The following is a 23,088-nucleotide window of genomic DNA, read 5'->3' on the forward strand; positions in this document are numbered from 1 at the left end:
AATTAACCATGACTTGTTTTTCAAAAATCTCTAAAGCACAGCTTTTGGAACATGAATGCAAAGTTGCAAGCATTATCCTTCTCCTAATTCAATCTCCTCAAACAGTGGGTAGATCCACTAGGATAGGAAAACGGACTATTGCTTCCACCCTTGAACATAAAATTACAGCTTGGAGGATATCAGTACAAAGAAAAATGCATACAAAAGTTTCTTTCCTGACATTTCTTTCCTTCTCTGTGCACAGATAAACCTGGAATCTTTTATTTCTATGTGGATTGGAAATTTCATAATGTTCATTTCTGAAAAAAATCTATTGATAGTATCATGTCTTGAAACTGTGACAGATAAAAGGATTGAATTTGATAAGAAGGGATAACTAGGTCTACTTGTTTACTCAGTCTTTGGTCCCTCTATTGACTTATTTAACAAAATCATCAAGCAGCAAACAGTTTGCATTTTGTGCACAATCTCTTGGTAACTACCCCAATTACAAATTCAAGTTTAAAACAATCATCTGCTCTAACCCTTGTTAAATCTAAACATTTTGATTTCTTGCAGCTGTTCTAAACTGAAGATAGCTTTACACATATACCACCTAGCTTATTTCCTCAATGTTTGTAACTTATTTCATATTTGGGTCCTGTATCTATGCTTGTACCAGAAATAGTGTGGCCAGCAGCACTAGGAAAGTGATTGTCCCCTGTACTGGGCACTGGTGAGGCTGCACCTTGAGTGCTGTGTCCAGTTCTGGGCCCCTCATTCAGGAAGGGCACTGAGGAGCTGGAGGAGTCCAGGGAAGGGCAGCGGAGCTGGGGAAGGCTCTGGAGCCCAAGCCCTGAGCGGAGCAGCTGATGGGGCTGGGGGTGCTCGGCCGGAGCAAAGGAGGCTCGGCCGGGACCTGAGCGCTCTGCAGAGCCCTGAGAGGAGCCTGAGGCCAGGGGGATCGGGCGCTTCTCACAGGGAGCTAGTGACAGTGTGAGGGGACATGGCCGCAAGGTGCACAGGGGGAGATTCAGTCTGGACCTCAGGAGGAATTTCTTCACAGAAAAGGTTGTTGAGCATTGGCGTGGACTAGATGATGGAATCACTATCCCTGGAGGTGTTCAAGAAACAGAACGTGGCCATGGTCCAGTTGACAATGTGGTATTCAATGGTTGAAGCCAGTGATCTTGGAAGTCTTTTCCAATTTAAATGACTCTGTGATTCTATAAACAGAAAAATTCATCCTGTAATATTGGTGAATATGCAGCCAATTTTATGACACTGAATGATGAAAAAATTTGGTGCATTTAACATGTATTTGCCTTTTTAGAAGAAATGAACTCGTAAACAGACTCCTAAACTTTGCTTGGTAGCTAAAGGCAGTGTTGACCCATTTCTAATATTTGTGCTTTCTAAGGAAAAAATTGAGGCGTTATTTCGAATGCCTCATTAGAAGTGATTTATTTACCAACCCACAAACATAAATACCTCACCTGTGTCAGCTCTACAGACTATTAGTAAAAACATGTACTTAAATGTAACATAAGTATTTTTAAATGCATAATTTACATAAGGCCCGACTTATAAAACAATGACCTCTAAAACAATGCCCATGATTCTTGGACATTTTCTGTAGGTGGTAAGTCAAAAGCCTAAGGTCTGAACACCATATGTAATCTTCAGAATAGTATTCATATTTGGAGAAAATAGGGGTAAAAGTACTCCCTCATTCTTGGGAAGCTATTTTAAATACACCAAAGAGATTCTAAGACAAGTGTCCTATCAGGAGTCTTTGAAGAATCACTAAAAGGTAAACTGATCAATGAATGGGACAGAAAATTAAGCAATAAAATCTAATTTTGAACATCAGCTATAGAATTTAAATAATGAAATAGTTTTATCTTTATACAAAGTTATACACTGCATAATTAGAGAACAAGAATTATTTGTGCCTTTCTGTCACACTCTTAAATATTAATCTTGCACATATAATCTATCTCTATATAGGCATTATATATGTTTTGGGTATGTGTACATATACATCAGTTCTCAATGTGCTCTCTTTAATGATTTTCACCACCACAAATAGTCATAAAAGCAAAGATATCAGGAGATTGTATTTCAGGATCCCTGTTTCCCTGTGGCAGCCTCTGGATATGGCTTTTACATGGCCTGCTCACTCTTCAGGAGTGTTCAGATGAGGCACAGTGACATTCAAAGTACTCCAGGAACTGAAAATTATTTGCAGCCCATTGCAGCAGTGCTTCCCCTGCCCCTTACACACTTAGTGTCACTAGCCAGCAATTCTGAATAGAGCTCATAATGAGTTGCCTCTCTCTTTCCTAACTGCAAAGCCAGGTGCAAATCTTTACTGACAGAAAGGTAAAACTTGCTTTCAGCTGTACCATTCTATGAAGGTTCATCTGTTAAAGTTGACATTTTTATCTTTCTGTAGTGTATTTACAGTATTTTGTAATTACTAATGCGAATTGAATACCTGAATCCTATACTGGAAGATTGTCAATATAGTGCTTGTTATATGAAAATGTGGGCATTTTGCAGTACAGTAATAATTCAAAAGTCATGTTTTCAGCAGCTGCATATTTTCTAAAAATTTCAAATATAGTATTCAAATTTCAAGTTTGCTCAGGTTGTCAACCTAGAGCATGAGCAGAATTTGTGCTCATTCAATCTACTATTTAGTATGTACTTTTTAGCTATTATTTTTCTTTTTGAGAGACAATAAACATTAGATGAAACCTTCATGTTTCCAAAGTACCTTTTCCTGATTATTAAAATACAGCATAAAGAAGGCAGAATCCTTCTCGGGTATTATCTGCATAACTATTTGGATATTCAAGGCAAGTGGGATCTGCTCCATACTGTATGAAGTCCCTCTGATCATGTCCTCATCTTTCCTCATTTTATGAAAAAAAATTCTTTACTGCAAGGGTGGTGAGGCCCTGGAACAGGTTGCCCAGAGAAGGTGTGAGTGACTCTGAAAGTGTTCACAGCCAGGTTGGATGGGGCTCTGACCAACCTGGTCTAGTGGAAGGTGTCCCTGACCATGGCAGTGGAATTGGAACTAAATGATCCTTAAGGTCCCTTCCAACTCAAACCACTCTATGATTCTAAGTAGAGAATATGAATAGTGAGGAAGAATGAAGAAGGCAATGGATAAATTAAACTAAGGGCCAAAAAGCAAATTTTAAGAGTTGATTAACTGGAACACCATTGAAAGGTTGTCTCAATTGAGAAAATTTTTTTCCAGTGGTGTTGAGTGGACGGCTCAAGGTTTTGGCTTTGCCTAGTCAAGCAAGGTAGAGAAGATAATGATGGGGAGAAATCACTGAAGATTAGAAAAAGATGAACAATTAAAATAATATTTTGAAAATAATTACTGATCAACTACGAGGAAGGAAAAACCAGAAAGAAAAGACCGAGGGGAAGAAAGTATCTGAGAGTAGAATTGTATTGAGAAGAGAATGGAGGAGACCTGAAAATCCTCAGAAGAAAAGCCTTGACATATAACAGAAGTCACCCCCAGAAAGTGAAAAATATGCTGTATAATAAAGGGTAAAACCACATGTAATAATGTATTGGAATAAGATAAGAATAATTTAGATACAGAGAGCCATAGAAATGGTCTGCATCTGTGAGAAAACTACTGTTGCCAGAAGGAGTACTTAGGTCTGAGAGAGTAAGAGGAAATAATGAAGTATAGGCAGTAGAAAGAGGAAGTCACCTAATCACTAAGAGCAACAAATGAATTCTATGTAATGGTCTATTTCCATCTCTGGACTGACATTGGGAAAAGTAAACACTGAATGGAAAAAAAACTTGGGCAAATTGGAGGAGGACATTTTCTTTGAGAATAAAAGAAGGGTAAGAATCTGAGAAATCATGCTAAGGAGGTTCCCCTTAATTAATAAATTAAGGAAAATCACAGTAACATGAAATGAGAAAAGCTATACAGATATGGAAGTAGATATCAGCCTAGAGTCATGTTTTCAATTGAGAAAACTGTCAAGTTGCAAAGGAGAAATAAAACTTTTAATGATCCCCAGAAAACACTTAGAGGGAAGAATAGCCAGGTTGGTTCAAGAAAATAATTATTTATATGGAAATGGTGCAGTGGCCACAAAACATACACAAAAGCATACATCAAAATGAGGAAGAAAAAGAAGTCAGACAGAATTTGCAATGCTTAATTGCCCCTAGGGAGTATCTGATGAAATTTGCAACTTCTGTAGCAGACCAAGATCGCCCTGGTAAAGAGATGAAAACCTGAATGGATTTAGCTTGTACATGAACCCACGGACAGCAAGAGGCTACAGAATCCCTGAGACAGTCTCTGGAGGTGTCACAATAAAGCATTGCTGTTTGCTGAGTACCAGCATGTCACAGTTCAAAAGTTCAAAAGTGCAAAGCCTTCCTGTACACCTTTGTTTCTAATACAGAACATTGAAGAGAATTGTGGTTCTGTCTGAAAGGTTTCCTTGGCTTCTCACTCAGCTCTAGCACAAGGCAGATGTCCGCAAAGCCATCACCTCTGTCAGCAGAGTTTGTGAAGGGTCTGGAGAGCGAGTCATTGAGGAGTGTCTGAGGGAGCTGGGGCTGTTCAGCCAGGAGAAAAGGAGTCTCAGCAGTGACCTTATTGCTCTCCACAACTACCTGAAAGGAGGCTGCAGCCAGGTGGGGTTGGGCTCCTCTCGGAGGCAACCAGTGACAGGATAAGAGAAAACGGCCTCAAACTGTGCCAGAGCAGGTTCAGGTTGGACAACAGGAAAAATGTCTTCACAGAAGAGGTCGTCAAGCATTGGAACAGGCTGCCCAGAGGGATGGTGGAGTCACCTTCCCTGGAGGTATGTGGCCCTTTCTGACATGATTTAGTGGTGGTTGGTTGGACTTGAAGGTCCAAAAGTTCTTTTCCCACCTAAAAAATTCCATGATTCTAAGCCAATGTCATGGCTCTCCATGTGTGGTATGGAAGAGCCTGAAAATCAGCCAGCTGCAGGACAGGAAGGACACCATGCAGAGAGCAGGGAGCAGCACAGTCAATACATATACCTGCTAGAGAATAATGTTCAGCTCACTGGAAGCCTGGGAAAAGCAGATTGCCCAGGGGCTGGGAGAATTCACACTGCCTTTCAGTAGGTGAGCTGATGGCTGTAAATAAGCATTTAATTTTTATTATGGTAAATAAATGCTCTGGGCAGTTCCTAAAGCTTTGGGAGTCTCATTACTGTCTCCTCTAAGGTAAATTCCTGCAAACAATGTTATACACAATACTTATGAAAGTGTCTATATCAGCAAGTGAAAATTTTAAATAAGAAACCTGAATAACTGTCACCAAAAGCATATGCATGCAGAAATAAAAGCAATAAATGGGACATAAAGTTTACTGTGGTTTCTTAGCATTCTGATGTGTACCTTTGAAGGCCATGAATGCCAATGGAGTGCTGAAGTGCTGAAAAATTAGAACAGATCTTATGGGGAAAGTTGAAAGTCAATATACAACCTCAATATATGATAGATAGGGAAAAAACCACTTTCGTAATTGGCATACACTTAAATATAATTAGAACTGGATGACAATTTACAGAGAGAATTATTGTGCCAGAGAAAAACAAATTATAAAATTGTACAGAGGGAAGGATGTTGAACATTGATGATATGGACATGGGTATAGGTGAGGCAGTTTGGAAATAAGGAATCTGTGTTTAAGATTTTCCCATGGCGCACTCAATCAGTGAATTTGAATGGTCTCCTCGTCCTAATACCTCTGGCTGGCTCCTATGGCACAATTTTTTGAGAAGGAAATAGTAAGTGTAGCTTTGATTTTACGTAGCAAACTTTTTAAGCTCATTAAATCATTAAACAAAATCAGGTCCTGTATGTATAAGAGTAATATCTTTGCTATTATAGTGAGAGAAAGCAAACTCACCTGAATTCACACATCCAGAATACTAAATGCAGCTTAAATATTTTTTGGTGCATCAAAACAACTTATGTTCCCAATACTGACAAGTAGATATTTATGTTTTAAGGATTATTTATAATTGTGCTAATTTAAAAACCAAACAAACAAACCCACAAACCCAAATAAAAAAAAAAAACCACAAAACCCTTTCAACTCTTAGAGGTTGAACATTAGTCTTCTGAGAGTAATAGCATGTAAATAATAACTTTTTTGGAAAAATTTGTAGGGAAATTTAAAAATACACATGTAAATATAGGTATATCTATACCTGTATAGTCACTTATTTGATGAATGAACTTGATCCATGCTGTATCTATTGGTATTTTTCATTGTATTTAATTTTAATTCATTTATTCATGGTTTTAACCTTTGTAAGAACATCAGTTATTTAAATGAGTAGAAGGTAAACCCCATCAACAAAACTGCAGGGTTTAATGTTGAAGATAACTGACATGCATGAAGTCATTGTATTAAAATATTGTTTTTCTTATTGTTTAGCACAGATGGTGCTGGTAATTAATATTGTGCATTTTTTTCATCAGGGGATTCCCTGATTACAAAAGTCAAGCAGTATGTAATAAACTGCTACATTACACTGTATGAATAAATGATTTATGATTTATATATTTATTAATGAAAATTTCATTATCCAAGATGCAAATTATGCAATGTTTTAAAGCTTCTCAAGATACATAGTGTGAAAAATCATGTATTTTTATAAAATCCATAATTCATGAAATACAGTAGAGTATTAAAAAAACCCATTTACTTCTGTTCTTTCTAAAGGCTTTATCTAAGTACTGATGATCACAAACAAACTCATTAGAAAATGTGCCTCAGCAATCTAAATATCTTTGAGGATTTTCTGATACATCCTGCAGAGGGGATTGTAAGCACCATTAGGAATGAATTCTTCTGTCTTTACTCAATGAAGACAGACATTATGCCTTCTGCATCATTTTTGGCTCAGGGTTTGTTTAAATGGGACCTTACCTTATAACACTCATTGAAATCAAAGCATATATTTTACTATATCTAACAAACTAATTATAAATTTATTTCTGAAAAGGACCATAGAAACCTGCTTGTATACAACCACCTAAAGTGGTACTACCTTTCCTTGGGGGCCTTTAAATTTTAGGGCACTTTGTACTGTCACAAAAATGTTTAAGCATAGTATGAGTGCCTGACAAGAAAACCCAGTTGCCCTGTGACAAATTGACCCAATTGTTCTTGGTCCTATTTGACAAACCTCCAAGCTGCAGGATGCAGGTCTGTTCCCAAACTGCTCACAAGGTGAGTAACAGCAGTAAAATTATTCTGGGCACATCCCGAACAGGCAGACTCCCACTCCACCCATTGCAAATGCAGGTTCGGATGGTTGAAGCCTGTTCTCCAGACTGGAGGAGCTTCTGAGCCTAAATATACTTGGCAAGCTGGCAAGGATATGCAAGACAAACAAGGTGCATGAGATATACTTCACTTACCCACACGGGGGAATTAGTAATCATAACTACTATAAAGTGAGTTTTTTTACTGGTTCTGCACATATTCCACTGAGAAGTGGATTTTTATCAGCTGCCTGTAACCTTTTGTCCACATACCTTTCTCTTGTACAGTCAACAGACCGGATTTCATTTCATTCACCTGCAGTTCAGGGTGGAATTTTCAAGCAAAAGATCTAGATATTCAACATGACTTTTGAATAGGGCAGAAAAAGAAATCAGAAGGTTCATATCAAATAAAAGAATACTTTTGCCTTCTGAGTCAAGTTGCCTCAGTGCTAAGCCACAACTATCTGGTACACGATACTACAGACTTCAGAATTTCTATTTCTTAGAAGTTCTTTTTTTTTTCCTGAGAAGCATCCTAACTACATCTACTGCAAAAATAATATTCTATATTCAATGGATTATGAAACAGTAACTCAAAAATATATATTTCAGAAGTATACTATATGTAGTATCTACCTCCAGTTTTATTATCTATTATTGATATTCTTTTTTGAAGACATGTGAAAATGGCTATAAAATCATTAAATACCTTAATTAATAACTGCACTTTATGATTTATAGTAAAACAATAGATAATTTGAATTTACACTTATGCTGTACTCCATATTTTCACCTTTAAAATACACATTTATTTTAAAAATCAATACCTTTTAGCTACAGCAACATTTATAATAACTTTCAAGTAAATCAAGGAATCCAGATATCATTTACATTTTTGTCAAGTGTTTTGCAGATTTGTCCCCAGGTTTCTCTATCAGTGTGCATAACTAAGGGAGAGAACAAAATTATGTAATTGTAATGTAATTTGTAAGTAATTACATGTTCAGTTTAGAAATGTGAAATTATTTTCCCTTTCAAATAAATAATATCTGCCATACATGACATTTTACAATCTATAAATTTACTATGACTGCATGGAGTTTGAAGAATCTCTGGGTTTTTTCCTACACAATCCACACGTGCATTTGTGTGAGTTCTTTAAACTCCCTGATTTATTAGGTTATTATAGCATGAATTAATGTAATAGAATGCAAAATGCATGGTGTATGTATGCATACCATAAACTTTGGGGGAGAAAAGCAGTATTTTAAAAATGACTAATACTGGTAACCGTATACAGCATTTATGTCTTGCTGCATGGAAACAGCAGGTTTTAAAAAGAAACATTGTCACAAAGCAATTAATCCAGTTTGTTAACTTTTTAATGGAAAAATGCTACAAGAAGTGTTATAGTAGCTCCACTTGTAAACTATCTCAGAATTCTCAGTTCTCTATTAAATATTGCTGTAATGTAAATTATTGCATGTTTCAGATTTGCAACAGAACAATTTAAGAGCTAGTAATTCCCACAAATAAAGCAATAATAAGGCTCACAGTGATCACTGAGACTTCTCCTAAAGTGGAAAATTAGTTGCTTAGGATTTCAACTTTCCATGGGATTTTTCTTCATTGTTTTCTGCATGAAAATGTTTATGAATATGGGAGGCAAATGTGCAAATATCCAGCTTTTAGCTAGTAGAATAATCTTTATTTTGAATTCACATTTCACAAATGCACTGTTGACTAGCTGCATGAAAAATATTAGTCCAAATCATAGAGGATTTGTTCTTAAATGATGCTGCCAGGTCCTTGATTATTTGTATATGAAGGAATATTTATTTTCTGTGAAGGAATTTTAGATGTATAACCCAAATCTTTCTACCATGATATTCTGTCCTTTATGAGCTTCTGCTTAGACTAGGCCAATGGTATCCTGGCTTGTGTAGAAACAGTCCAGGACTCGGGCAAAGATCATCCATCCCCTGTACTCTGCACTGGAGAGGCTGCAGCTCGAATCTGTGCTCAGCTTTGGGCCCTCAATACCAGACATACCAAGGGGCTGCAGCATGTCCAGAGAAGGGCAACAGCGCTGGGGAATGGTCTGCAGCATGTCCAGAGGAGGGCAACAGCGCTGGGGAAGGGTCTGCAGCATGTCCAGAGAAGGGCAACAGCGCTGGGGAAGGGTCTGCAGCACAGGGGCTGCGAGGAGCAGCTGAGGGAGCTGGGGCGTTCACCTGGAGGAAGGGAAGCTCAGGAGATTCCTTGTCATTCTCTACAACTCCCTGAAAAGAGGTTGTAAGAGTGGATCGCTTCTCCCAAGTAAAATGGGGTAAGATGAGAGGAAATTGTCTCAAATTGAGACAGGGCAGTTTGGTTATTGGGAGAACTAATTCACAGAAAGAGCTGTCAGGCATTGGAACAGGCTGCTCAAGAACAGGCGGAGTCACTATTACTGAATTGTTTAAAAGACATGTAGATGTGGCGCTTAAAAATGTGGTTTAGTGGTAGATTTGGCAGTGTTGGATTAATGGTTTGACTTGAAGATCTTTTCCAACCTAAAGGATTCTATGATTCTAGTTGTTTTAATTCTTAGTTATTTAAATCTAGCTACAGGACCACACTAGTATGTTGTTTGCATGAGTAAGAATTATAGATGTTTGAAAGCATAATGAAAACAAGCCTTGATGTGAGTTGCTGGGTGTTTTTGAGTCCTGCCACTTCAGTCTCTCCTCATGAAAAACTCACAAAATAGATGCTTTCTCCTGCCACAGTTTTAAACCCATCAGAATAACAACTAAATATCCAAAAGGAGTGGAGGGTATTGGCTCAGTTCCTGGGAATTGTTTCAAACTTGTAGATTCCTCTGCCTTATTGCAATTTGCATGACTGTGCTGACCAGCAAATTTACCATATTGGATCTGTTTGATCAACACCAAATCACTGATCCAGGGTGAAATAATTTATGACTGCAAAACATGCAAGCAAATGTGGTTTTGGAAGTGAAAATCAAAATCAGACACCTGTATTTTTTAAAGAATTCTGTGATTAATTTTTAAATTTATTTATGAAGGGTTATTTTTTTATATATGCAAGATAATATGACATAAATCTAGGAAATCATACTACTGAAGAATATGCTTAATGAAATCTTCATTGTTACAAGAAGATACCATAGAATACCTGGTTTAGTTGAGCATATGTACAGTTTTTAATGTAGGTGGTCTCTATCTGGAAAATACATGATAAGAAATACAATTCAAATAAATTAAAAGTTAATATTTTAGCTAGGACCAAGAAGAAACCTAGAGCTAAAGGTAAATGACTTTTCATACTTAGGGGAATAATATTTTTAGCAATATTATTATCCTTGGAATTACACCATTAAAACTTACTACATTATATTAGAATTTTCTTTATGTTTCTTTCTGCCAAGTATTATACCTCGGGATCAATAAGTAGATAATAAACTTCATTTCTTACATTGAACAATTACAAGTGTGATCTATGGCAGCTGAAACGTGGTACTACAATGGAGTAACATTCTAAATCTATGTAAGTAGCCTCCTTACAGAGAAAAAACAGAAATGGAGTTATTGGACATTTCTGCTCCAAACAAAACAATGAAAGTGAAACAAGAGAAATGATTCAGACTGATTTCCTACCTTGCTGTCTACAGCTCTCATCCTTTTATTTTACTGGTATATTGCAGATGTTTACTATTCTTTTCAAAGTATCTACAAATATATATCTCTGACCATATTTTAATCTGTGCACTGAACTTTTTACCCAACACTGCAGTGTTTGACAGTAGTGGGAGCTGCATGTGAGGATCTAGGATAGCATATGGCCTGAGGTCCAGCTGGATGTCTGAGCATGTCATTCCAGACTCAGGTTTGGATTGCTCAGTAATTAGCAACTGACTGTTTAATATTGTTAACTCATTTTTTCTTTGCAATTCATGTCCCGCTTTTCAAAATTCTAAAAGCACAAGTTGTGCATGTGCCAGCAAAAAAATAATAGTAATGAGCTCATTTCCATACCACTGGTCCCATTTTCATGCTGACTGATGGTGATTTCCAAAACTGAGCTTTACTGGCAAACAGAGTTCTGCTAGCATTGTCCTTCCAAATGCCTGGAGGAAATAATCCCAGGTTTCAAATGGAAAAATAAAAAATATGCTCAGTTCTGTCTAGGTTTTAGCTTTACTTTTGTTATGAGCTGCAATAGCCCATAGTAAATTCAGTTTCAGAAAAAATTATTTTTTCTTTGTTAACAGTTTGAGGTAATTGTGTTCCTGTTCATTAGATGCCACAGATTCAGACAGTTGAGCTCTCCTTGCTCTATCTCACTGAGGCAAAGAGACTCACTGTGATTTGTCAAATGCTGGCAATTCTACGGCTCTGCCTATTCTATTACCAGGCTGCAATCTGCCTTGGAAGGGATCTGCAGTGGAAAGTTTTTCCTCCAGGGATTTGTGCCTCATCGCTGAGGTGTGTCTGTAATCACGCAACAGAACACTTGTGCAGATGTGGCACCAAGAGGCAAATATTCAATGGCCTGTTCTTGTGATTCACTTGAGCACAAAACTTACTCAAAGAAGGACCATCTTCCTTTGCAGTAGGCTGGAAACCCTCATCTGTTATTTCTGCAGTTGCTAGTTTAGTGCCTGCATTCATTTGCCCTTCTAGTTTTGGAATGGTTGCCCCCTTTTTTATTTGCCAAAGGCCACCTTCCATTTTCAAGCCCTATCATGAAGTACTGTTTTGGAAGTCTTGTGTGAGTGCAGTGGGAGTTTTGTGCCACTTCATTTGTACGTCACTGACCAGTGAATGTCACAAAGCTTTATGATTTGGACTTACTCCTCTCCTGTTCCTGAGTCAAACTGCCCCAGGGTCAGAAAGGATGGCTGAATTTGATTCTGATTCTGATTCTGATTCTGATTCTGATTCTGATTGATTCTGATTCTGATTCTGATTCTGATTCTGATTCTGATTCTGATTCTGATTCTGATTCTGATTCTGATTCCAGTCAGCTCTCAACAAATAACAAACAATCAAGGTGAGTCCGTAAAGCACACACTGGCAATCCTGGTTCTTGGAAATGCTCTATTTTTTCCCTCTGTTGGCAACTTTAGCTTAAGGTTTAATGTATTTATGGGCTTTTCATGCAAATATTCCTTTGTTAATATATTATGCTGGGAAAAGTTTTGATTTCTTCTACTTTTTCTGGCTTTTTTTATACAATGGAAAAAATACACATTTCATACCTAAACTGTAACTTCTGTTTGTGAAAACTCTATCTTCTATTTTTTTCTAATACAGAAAACCTCTTTGTAGCTCTGTGCCAGGATTTGTGGCAAAAAAATAAAATTAATGTACCCTGCAAATAAATTTAATGTTTTACCTATAACTCTGTGCTTTTTAAGACACAGTCTGACATTCACTAAAAGTTGTGTATAGTCCATTCACTTTGGTTTCATAGAACTGAGTTCAGAATTATACATGCTTTAGTTTTCTTCCCAGGTCCCAAGGAAAATAAATGAGAGGAGTAAGGAAGGGGAGAAAGCTCCCTAGATCTATCACTGAGAATTTCATGGATACTTAGGTGACCATATTGCAATTCATAGGAAAATTTTGTATTTTCTTAGACCTAAACACTTATCTAAGACCTAAATACTGAGACATAAGAATGTGTGATAATATCTAGCAAGTTATTTATTTACTATTGCTGATAATAGTTCATCCTGGAGGTTAGAGTTACAGTCAAGGGTACATTTTTGAGGATATAAAATGAAAATGCAAATCTGTTCTTATTAAAATGAAGTGAGATACCTCTCCAGCTGGATTTCTCTGTCTATTTGTTCCCTCATAACTTCCTATTAAGGTCTTACTGCTACATATCTACAGCAGGAATTTACATGTGCAGATAATCTCACTGATCATCTCTGAAGCCAGAGATCTTTTGAGAACCCTAATCAAAGCTCCTTTCCAAAGAGAGGTTCCCATTGCATCTACCACTTATTCTTATAAGAGGGTAGGTTTTTTATGTTAGTTGTTCAGACTGTTATGATTTTGCGTTATTTTTTACTTAAATTATTATAGTAACAAATGCCAAATTCTCTTAATGAAACCCATACGAGGATTTTTATGGACAAATCAAATACTCTGTGCTTGCCTACATATTTTGTCTCTTGGTTGCTAAGGGCCTTTCTTTGTGGGCTGCATATCACAACTGATTTCTTAGGTGTCCTTACTAAGGTTAACACATGGGCACCAAGTGACATAGCCCCACTCATTGCCACACTTCCATCATAATGAGGACTTTGGGTTTTCTTTCACGTCTTCAGGAAGGTAAAAGTGGGTAGGCACAACAGCTTTCCAAAGATTCTAAATATCTTTATATTGCAGATGGTGCATGCCTGCCAGAACAAACAATAAATCCTTTATATTCTGCATGCAGCCTGGGAAATCCCTCTGCATCTATGGCATTCCGTAGGATTGTGATTCATCTCTTGACCATGGCTGATAGGTGCTGAAATCTGTTGCCTATGCTGTACTTCCTGCCAGGTAGCTCAGTATGCAGCAGGCAAGCACCGAGGAACTGAAAAGGGTTCCCAGCTTCCTTGGTACAGGTTTCACTGCAAAACTCTCTAAAGATGACCAGCACATGAAATGGATTTCATACACTGAACAAACTCTGAAACCCTAAATTAAACAGAGTATTATTTTTAGAAGGAGCAAGGAAATTTCTCTAAGTAAAATTTACAAATCAATTGGTAATTCATTTACAGTTGCTTTCCAGCTATAAAATTGAGGATAGATTAATGCTAGGCAATGCCATGCATGGAAAAATTGCAGTCGTTTGATTTGCACCGAATCTAGGCTTCTAAATGAGGGAATATTTCTGCTGAGCACTGATCTCTTTTTTTATTTGTCTACATGTTGATCTTCTAAAAGGCTGAATCAATACAGAGATTGATAATAAGGAGCTAGAGAAATTTATATTTATCATCTGAAACAAATGCTGAATTATGCTGAATAACTGGAAGATTGCTGTGTGCTACAAATCCCCTTTTTCCTCATTGCTGTGGCTGTTGCAGTTCTTATCAGGTGCAAAAAAGTATTCCATGAAATCCTTCAAAGTATAAGTAAAGTAGTTTTGTTTCCTAAATCAGTATGGAAATTTGTAGTTCCTTAAAAAATTATTACAGAATGTAATATTGTGTAACCTATTATGTACAATAGGATGATAATAAAAAGGTGGAATATAAGTAGATATAAAAAATATAAAAGGCACATGTTTGAATTAATATCTACAATTTTTTAAATCGCCAAAATAAGTTTAGTGTGTTTGAATTTTTTTGTGTGGTATAATGATGCCAGTGCGGTAGGTTTGCAGTATAAATAATTAGAAGAAACTTCTGATATAAATAATCAACATTGACTGTTGTATAAGCTTAATTAAACATGATTGTACTACTAAAATTTTGCTGAAATGCAGGTGTAACTTAAGGCAATATGGATTTCGTGATTGACTTTAAAAGAGCCAGGATTTCGCTGTAAGAGATTAGGAAGTTCTATGTTATTATGCAGCACACATATGTAATCTTGTAATATTTTTTTTCTCCTAAATTAGGTTGGAAACTGTTATTTTTAACAAAATTGTACACAATTGGAAATGCCTATGTCCAGCAATTTTTAATACTGGCTATTAATTTATTTACTTATTGATGCTACAAATATATGCAGAAAGAACACAGAAATTTTCTTCCTCAGAGATTTTATTCATGTGCTAAGTATACAATTTCAGAGATGTTTAAAATTTTTGATTATTTTAAATATGGTTTTAACTATTTCTCTTAGCAGCTTATAGAGTTGAATGTAAACATAACTATCTTTCTCTATCAAGTGCTTTCAAACATTTTGATTTTCCCAAAACTGCAATGTTAAAATTTTAATATGCCAGAAATATCCTCAAGTTCACTGGTGCTTTAAGACTGTCAATCATTATGAAGCAACCAGAAAACCTTCTTTGTTCTCTTTCTGCTATATAAAAACATATCCTAATGTGATCCCTAGTCATTCTTGTATGGTGCTGTTTATTGCCTGAAAATCCAAACTAGAACAGTGGCATTTCTTTTCTTACTAATGACAAAAAATTCATTACAAGTGCGAATTTATAGGGTAAGATGGCCCAACCATGTATTAAGCTCATTGTTTTGTATCTGAAAGAGATGTTGCCACAAATATCATTGTTGTGTTGTATGTCTCTCTTTTTTTTTTGTCTCTGATAAGTGCCTGTGAGATCCTCTATTTTTAAAATTTCTTTCCCATGTATTTTTCAAATGAAAGACATCTGTCTAATAATAACAAAGATTTCTTAACAGCTAAATCTCCATTTGCAGTCAGTGTAGCAACTTTTCCCCCTCTGTTAACTGTGAGTGTCAACATTTCCTTCTACAGCAGCATAAATTGCTGATTTCTAGCATATGGGCATGGAATGCCAGATACGTTGTGGCTTAGCTGAGGCATTAAATAAATCTCTCAGTGTTGCCGAATGCTGCTGCTTCCTAGGGTCAAGGAAATGAAGGATGTGAATTTAGTGTTAAAGAAATAAAAGGAGAAGAATATTTTGATTTTCATACTATTTGAGGAAAAAAAAAAAAAAAAGGGAGAAGAGGAAAAGTCTTAGCTTGCCACTAGCTGTTGTTATTCCACATGCAGTGCCAGGCTGGTATGGAGTACAGCTGAGCCCTTTTAAAATGTAAGTACAATCCTCAAGAGCTGCATTGAAATAACAAAACACATCACATGTTATAAATGAGTGAAAACAGAATCTCTAAATGTAGAAAGGACCATAAAAAATGCAACCTAACTTTGTGAAAGGTATAAAAAGATGAACTGTATTTTTAGGATCATGTGTTGTCACTTTAAAAAACCCTTCGTACTGGACAAAGTCTAAATGTGCCCTACCAAGTTGGGCTCGTGTAACTGTACTAAATAGGAGCCTACGACACAGAGTACATTGTTTAAAGACTACTTCAGGATGGTTTAGGGAGAGGATGATATAATCTAAATATGTGATAAAAAGAGATTATGGGTACATATAATATTCCACACTGGCAGGCATTCCTATCATGTCATATCAAAGTCTAGCAAAATGTTGAAAGTTAGAAATGTTATCTAGCATTAGCAGGCATTTAAGGAACGTCTCTTGAATATTTCTAGCATAAAAAAGTATTTCATGTGATGTAAATGAATGGTAATTTTCTGACTTTAAAAGAGAACTGTGCCAGTATATTTCAGCATTCTGGACCCAATTCTGCAAACATGGAGATGCTTTCAATTTGCTCTGCCTGCCTTCCCGCCTTAGATGGCTGCGATTGCAGCGAAATTAATCCATTTAAAAATCTGCGGCTTAAACTTAAGGATTTTCAGTTTTTTCCCCCTCTCTTTTTTTTTCTTAGAATATCAATAAGTTCCAATTGAAGAGCGGATTCTTTTGCAATTCAGGCATGTGCCGGCGATAACGGGCGAGTTGGCATGAAGAGAGGCAGAGATGGATTAATTATGCAGAGAACATGGAAATTCTGCTTATCATCGGCTAGCAAAGGAGCCCAGCTCACATAATCAGCAAACGAAGGGAGAGAAAAAAATAACAATGCAATGGCACCTTCCAGCCCATCATCAGGATTTTTTCTACCCCCTTGTAATTAAAAAATAACATACACTTATAGCCCTATCTCCTGTGCAGGCAAGGAGTGGATGTCCACAAAATAATTGCAGCGGGATATTAGAGCTGGGAACAAGGGCTGTCCATTCGTAGTATCCCTTACTCTCTCCCTCCCTCTTTTCTGGCCTCTCCCAGGCACTTTCCTTCTGTCTGCATTCAGAATCAGATGAATGTCTCAGGTGACATCCTATCTCAGTGTCCATAAGTCCCAAATCTCACCCTTATCAAGATTCAAGCAAACATATATATGATAAATATTTGAAGTGCTGAAGTGGTGGGGTTTTATCCTGATCACCTATGAGCTATCTGTAGAAAATCACTTTGATGGCAACCTTTCCAAATAGTCTTTCTGAGTTAAAAAATAGACTGATTAAGAGGATTTTTTTTTGTTGCTGTTGCTATTTCACTTTTTCTCAAAGAAGATCATGCTACCTGTAAAGTTTTTTTTTCCTTTTGTCTCATGCTTTATTAAACACAAGATAAAAAATAAAGCAACAGATTTATTGTTCAGATAAAATTATGGTTGTTTAAAAAGGTTCAGTAACAATACATTTGAGGAGACTGATATAATAAAAAAGAAGAAACTTGTTTCTCATGAAAAAAAACTCAGATTGATTCTATATTTATTATTGTTCCTTTTACTAATGGTATATCGCATGCAAATTAAGGTGCAGACAGTATATTTTACAATTTTTCTCCATAGACTGCCAATTTTACAAATGTGTTTTATGGCTTTTGTAACCTCTACTATTTTGCCCACTGGTCCCTGTAAGTCATGCTCCCAGACTTTTGAGCCCTGGTGTCCCTCCCCCAGACCCATTGGTCAGCAACAGAGGCCAAACATAGAGAATGAAGCCCAGAATGATAAAAAAATTATGCAAGTAGGAAGGGAGAGCAGTAGGCCAGGATTATAAAGCTGGCTGTCTCTGGAAATTTAATTTATTCATTGAGTTCCTCCAAAGCAGGGGACCAGTGTGGGGCGCAGTTTGCACACCAGTAAATGAGCTCCTGGGGACTTTGATGATAACTGATTCTCTACTAAATTTGTAAAAATTTTTAATCCCAATTCAGAAACAGTGATGAAGCTGGAACATAAAAATCTGATTCCATTGCAAAGTTATGCATGAAAAATCAGTAATAAATTTTCATCAGTATCCTTAAGAAAAGAAATGCATTTACAAAACTGGCATCTTAAAGACAAGACACTGTTCCAAACTCTGCTCTCAGGCTCCGTAGTGTAAATCCAGAATAAATCCACTGAGCTCATTACATTATATAATCAAAGCAGTGCTAATGTATATGTGCACACATAGTCACACACGGATTCAGAAAAAGGTTCAGCAGGGTGAAGCTTATGCTATTTGTTTCAGCAGTACAAGACCGTCTCCAAAATCCTGCATTAAAATTACTTCAGTGTGGTTTCTTTGTTTGTTTTAAATGAAATTGGAACAGAACAGCTCTTAGACATCACAGCTCTTCCAGCACTGCAGGGGTGCAGCAGCAGCAGCATGTGTGCTCCCGGAAAAATCACTTCTAGCCTGAGAAATCCCCTTGTCCAATTGCTCTGCGTCCTGGCCACTTCTCCCAGTGCAGATGCCAGCTAGGGGCATTTAGAGTTCAGTGTTCCCACCTGGACATTTTGTGAATAGGAAATTATCTGAGACCTTCAACCCTTCAAGGCACAACAGTACTTTGGGACTAGATTGTCTCTGGGATTCTTTTCACTATCCCCATACTTGCCCCAAGCTTCACAGGAAAGTGCTCTGGTCACACTGCCTGAGAATCAGAAGGAAAAAGCTGGGACTGGGAGAATGAAGAACCACCCTATGTAGGAGAAGATTTTATTCAAGAACATCTAAGGAACCCAACGGTGCACAAAGCCATAGGACTTGATGAGTTGCATCTGTGAGTCCAGAGGAAACTATAATCCTCATTTTAAAAAGGAAAAAAAAGAAAGATCAGGGGAATGACTGGCTAGCCATTCTGACCTCAGTGTCCTGGAAGATCATAGATCAGATGCTCCTGTAAACTGCTAAGGCAGATGGAAAACAAGGAGGTGATTGATCATAACCAACATGCCTTCACTAAAGGAAAATGTGTCTGGCAAATTTGATGGTCTTGTATGAGGGTTTACAGCATTAGTGGATGAGGTAAGAGTGACTGGTGTCTACCTGGACTTGTGAAAAGCATTTGCCACTGTCCCACACAACATCCTTGTTGACTGGAGAGTCATGGATTTGATGGATAATAAATTGACTGGACAGTTGTGCTCAAAGAGTTGCTGTCAATAGCTTCATGTCCAAGTCGACAGACTCGCTTACAAGAAGGACTTGAGGATATTAGTTGATGAGAAGGTCAATATGACCTGTCAATGTGCATGTGCAGCCCAGAAAGTCAACTGCATCCTGGGCTGCATCAAGAGGAGTGTGGTCAGAAGGCTGAGGGAGGGGATTATCCCCCTCTGCTCTGCACCAGCGAAACCCCACTTGCAATACTGCATCCAGCTCTTGGGCCCCTATCAGAAGAAGGACATGGACCTGCTGTAGCAAGTTCAGAGAAGGGCCATGAAGATGACATTAGGGCAAGAGCACCATCCCTATGAAGATAGGCTGAGACAGTTGGGGTTTTCAGCCTGAAGAGGAGACAGCTCTGGAGAGATGTCAGATCAGATTTCCAGTACCTAAAGGAGGCCTACAAGAAAGCAGGACAGGTACTGTTTACAAGGGCATGTAGTGATAGGACAAGGGGTAATTGTTTTAAACTGATATGGTAGAATCTTTACTGTGAGGTTAGTGAGGCAATGGTTACCTAGAGAAGTTGTGGATGCCCCATCCCTGGAAGTCTTCAAGATCAGGCTGGATGGAGCTTTGAGTAACGTGTTTTACTGGCAGGTGCCCCTGCCCACAGCAGGGAGGTTGGAACCATGATGATCCTTAAGGTTCCTTCCAACCTAAACCATTCTATGAACCTATGGTAGCAGCCTTAGTGTGTTTATAAAGGAGACATAGGCAATCCCAGCCTGGTGGCAGCCCTGTTGTAGCAGTAGCTGTTTAGTGTTGAACAGAATTAAAAAAAAAAAAAAAAACAGGAAGAGAAAGGAGGAAAAATAATTGAGATGATAGGTCCATAGTCACAGAAGAACATCAGAGGTACAGCCACGTGAAAAACTAAGCACTCTCTAAATTATCTATGTCTATACATGAGACTGGAGATAGTAATTAATAAACTTCATTGCAGAGGCAACAGCTGGTCACCTGGCTAAGTACTGTTTGTGAGTAGAAGAAGTCATGGTGAGAACCTAAACCAGCTACCCACATTGTCCTTGAGCCTATAAATAGATCTGCATAGCCAGGTGTGTGTTCGTGCAGAGATGCAGCTACAAGTTCACTTGGCAAGTTTCATCTTCAGCATCTCCTGGTATTAAGCAGTTTTTTGTTGCTCTGCTGGGACAGAAACTTTGCATAGAGCACATACCTCTATAATCTTTTACATTTCCTGAAAAAAAGTTTCAACATCTTTCACAATAGGAGGCAGATAATAGAATTCTTAGTAACCGTAACAGTAAATGGATTTGTAATCTACCCATGATTAAAATTATTTTCATCATGAAGCAGAATTCTCATTATTGCCATTTTAATATTATCAACTATAAAGTGTCTCAGTGATTGATACTATAGACAGCCAACCCCTATATTATGGTAATTAAATCTAAAATGAATCAGCCTTCCTTATACGTCTTAGTATAGCACCCTGATTATTTAAAAACAATTATATTCTGGTGTCACCTAATGGGGGACACCACTTTAAGAAATACACTAGAATAAGAGCTGCTCAGGGTCAAAAAGTTGAGCCATAGGCAAAACAAAAAGAAAAAAAATGAGATATATATATTGTTCCTAGTTTTAAATAAAGGGGATTTCAATTTGTGAAGACTTGTGGTCTAATGTTTTTATAGATACTAAAACCTTTGCACAAGTCTGATAACTGATACCCAACATGTAGGCATATCTTTGTTCACAGTATTTGCATGAGTGTGTGTTTGTACAGGTCTGTAAGACAGGCAAAAAGCAAAATCCTTTTGCCTTTAAACATTTTTGTTTTGTCTTTGAGAACAAAATTAAACTCTCCCCTTTTCAAAAAAGGTAGTTGTTCCTGCCCCTCTCCAAGTTTTAGAATGACATTTTAGTGCTGTCTTAAATTTGGGCTAGCCAATAGATTAGTAGCTCTTCAAGACAGATTTCAATATCTGGAAATGATAAACTTGGCAAAAATATACTAAAAAAATATAATTTTTCACCCTTACCGTATAAGATGGTTTTATCAGGACAGGAACTTCTCAACCAGAAGAGCATTTATACCTTTTATCCCCTTAATCTTCAGTTGTTTTCAGTGCATTTTACCACTGCCTGCTCTTACAAGTGACTTTTTTCATTTTGGTGAAATTTTAGTACAAAAAAATTCTTTAGTGCCTCTGTTCATTTGCAGATTTCACCAGGCTTGCAAAAGCACACCTGTTGTGCTGTCTGGATTTCCTTTTCTGATCATAGGCTTCTGACAAAGAGGGGGGAAAAGAAAGATTTTTATCAAACACTCTTCACCGGACAATGAATTTTCTTCACCATTTGAATGTATCTGTGGAATGCCTGAGTGATTCATTACAGCAGATTCTGAAGTATGACAATGGGCCGCAGAAATGACTGATGGTATCTTTTTCCTGATTTCATTTCCCTGATCCTCTTCATCCCTTGGCCTGTGTACCTCGATTAATTAGAAACCAGGGATTTTCACTCATCAGCTGATGGGTTTCATGCTCCACTCTGTCACAAATCTGCTGCTTGCACTATCTCTCTTACAGCTGGTGGCTGCTTTAAAAACTTTCTTTTTTCTTTTTTCTTTTTTTTCCCCTTTTTTGAAGCAGTGCTTTGTGACTACAGGTTTAGGCCTTTTTAAGATTCAGACATATTTTTAAAAAGAGATTAAAAATTAAAGTAAAGAAGATTCAAAATCTCTGATTAAGTTAATCCCTATCCAAATGATACTTGTCCAAAAATGAACTTTTTGAAGAGATAATAATGTAAATGTTTCATAGCTCTCAGCTTTCCAAGTTCTTTTTTCAAGATATAATAATTGAAGTATTATGCAAAGGATGAAAGTATATAAATATGATTTTTGTGAAAAAGGCCCATACGCTCAGTTCACATGCATTTTAGTCCTGCCTATACTATATTGTTAAGCCAATTGCATTTCAGATTTCACTTGTATGAGGCACCTTCTAATAGGATCCTGCAATAAATCATTGAACCATTATTGTTTCTGGAGGAAATATTTCATAATTGAAAATATGCTGCCCCTTAGGGTATATACCAAATTAAAGTCACATGGTGATATAATCCCTAAGGAAACAAACCATAATTAAATAGTATTTAAAATGCAGAATATTTTGCAATAAAAATCCCCCTCAGAAACTTAAAATAATGTGTGAATCACAGACAACAAACATATCAATTATGTCTACCATAGAAAATGTAACCACTGCTATTTTACTTTCGTATCATTATGTATGCCCTCCCAGAATTTTTTCATTTAATTTCTTCATTTAATATATTGTCAGCATTAAAATAGGGGCTTTCTTTTTCTCCCATATTTTTTTTTCCTGTGTGAGCAAGGATCAGAAGCAGCATAGTCTTTCTGGAATGTCAGACTTTGTGGACCCCATGTGCTACTGAGAGGGGCATTGCAGACCCATAGATATCTATGTCTTTTGTTTCTGTGGTTTTAGATAGATAACAAGCCTACAATACAGTTAAACTTAATTATGATTCTTTGAGCCCCTGTATTATTGATTGATGGACAAGGTATAAAAATATACATACAATATCCCATGATGCAGCCTTTTGCCGGGTAGGAATTCACTCAAGCAAGAATATTTTCTCTTTATTTGTTTCCTCAGTTTTCTTTTAGTCTCAAAATAAATGTCAGGTGTGTGGAGTTGAAAACCAAATAGAATATCAACATTTCTGTACAATTAAAAATTACTTTAAAATGTTAATTGAATTG

Source organism: Ammospiza caudacuta, chromosome 1 (assembly GCF_027887145.1).
Source record: "Ammospiza caudacuta isolate bAmmCau1 chromosome 1, bAmmCau1.pri, whole genome shotgun sequence".
Lineage (NCBI taxonomy): Eukaryota > Metazoa > Chordata > Aves > Passeriformes > Passerellidae > Ammospiza > Ammospiza caudacuta.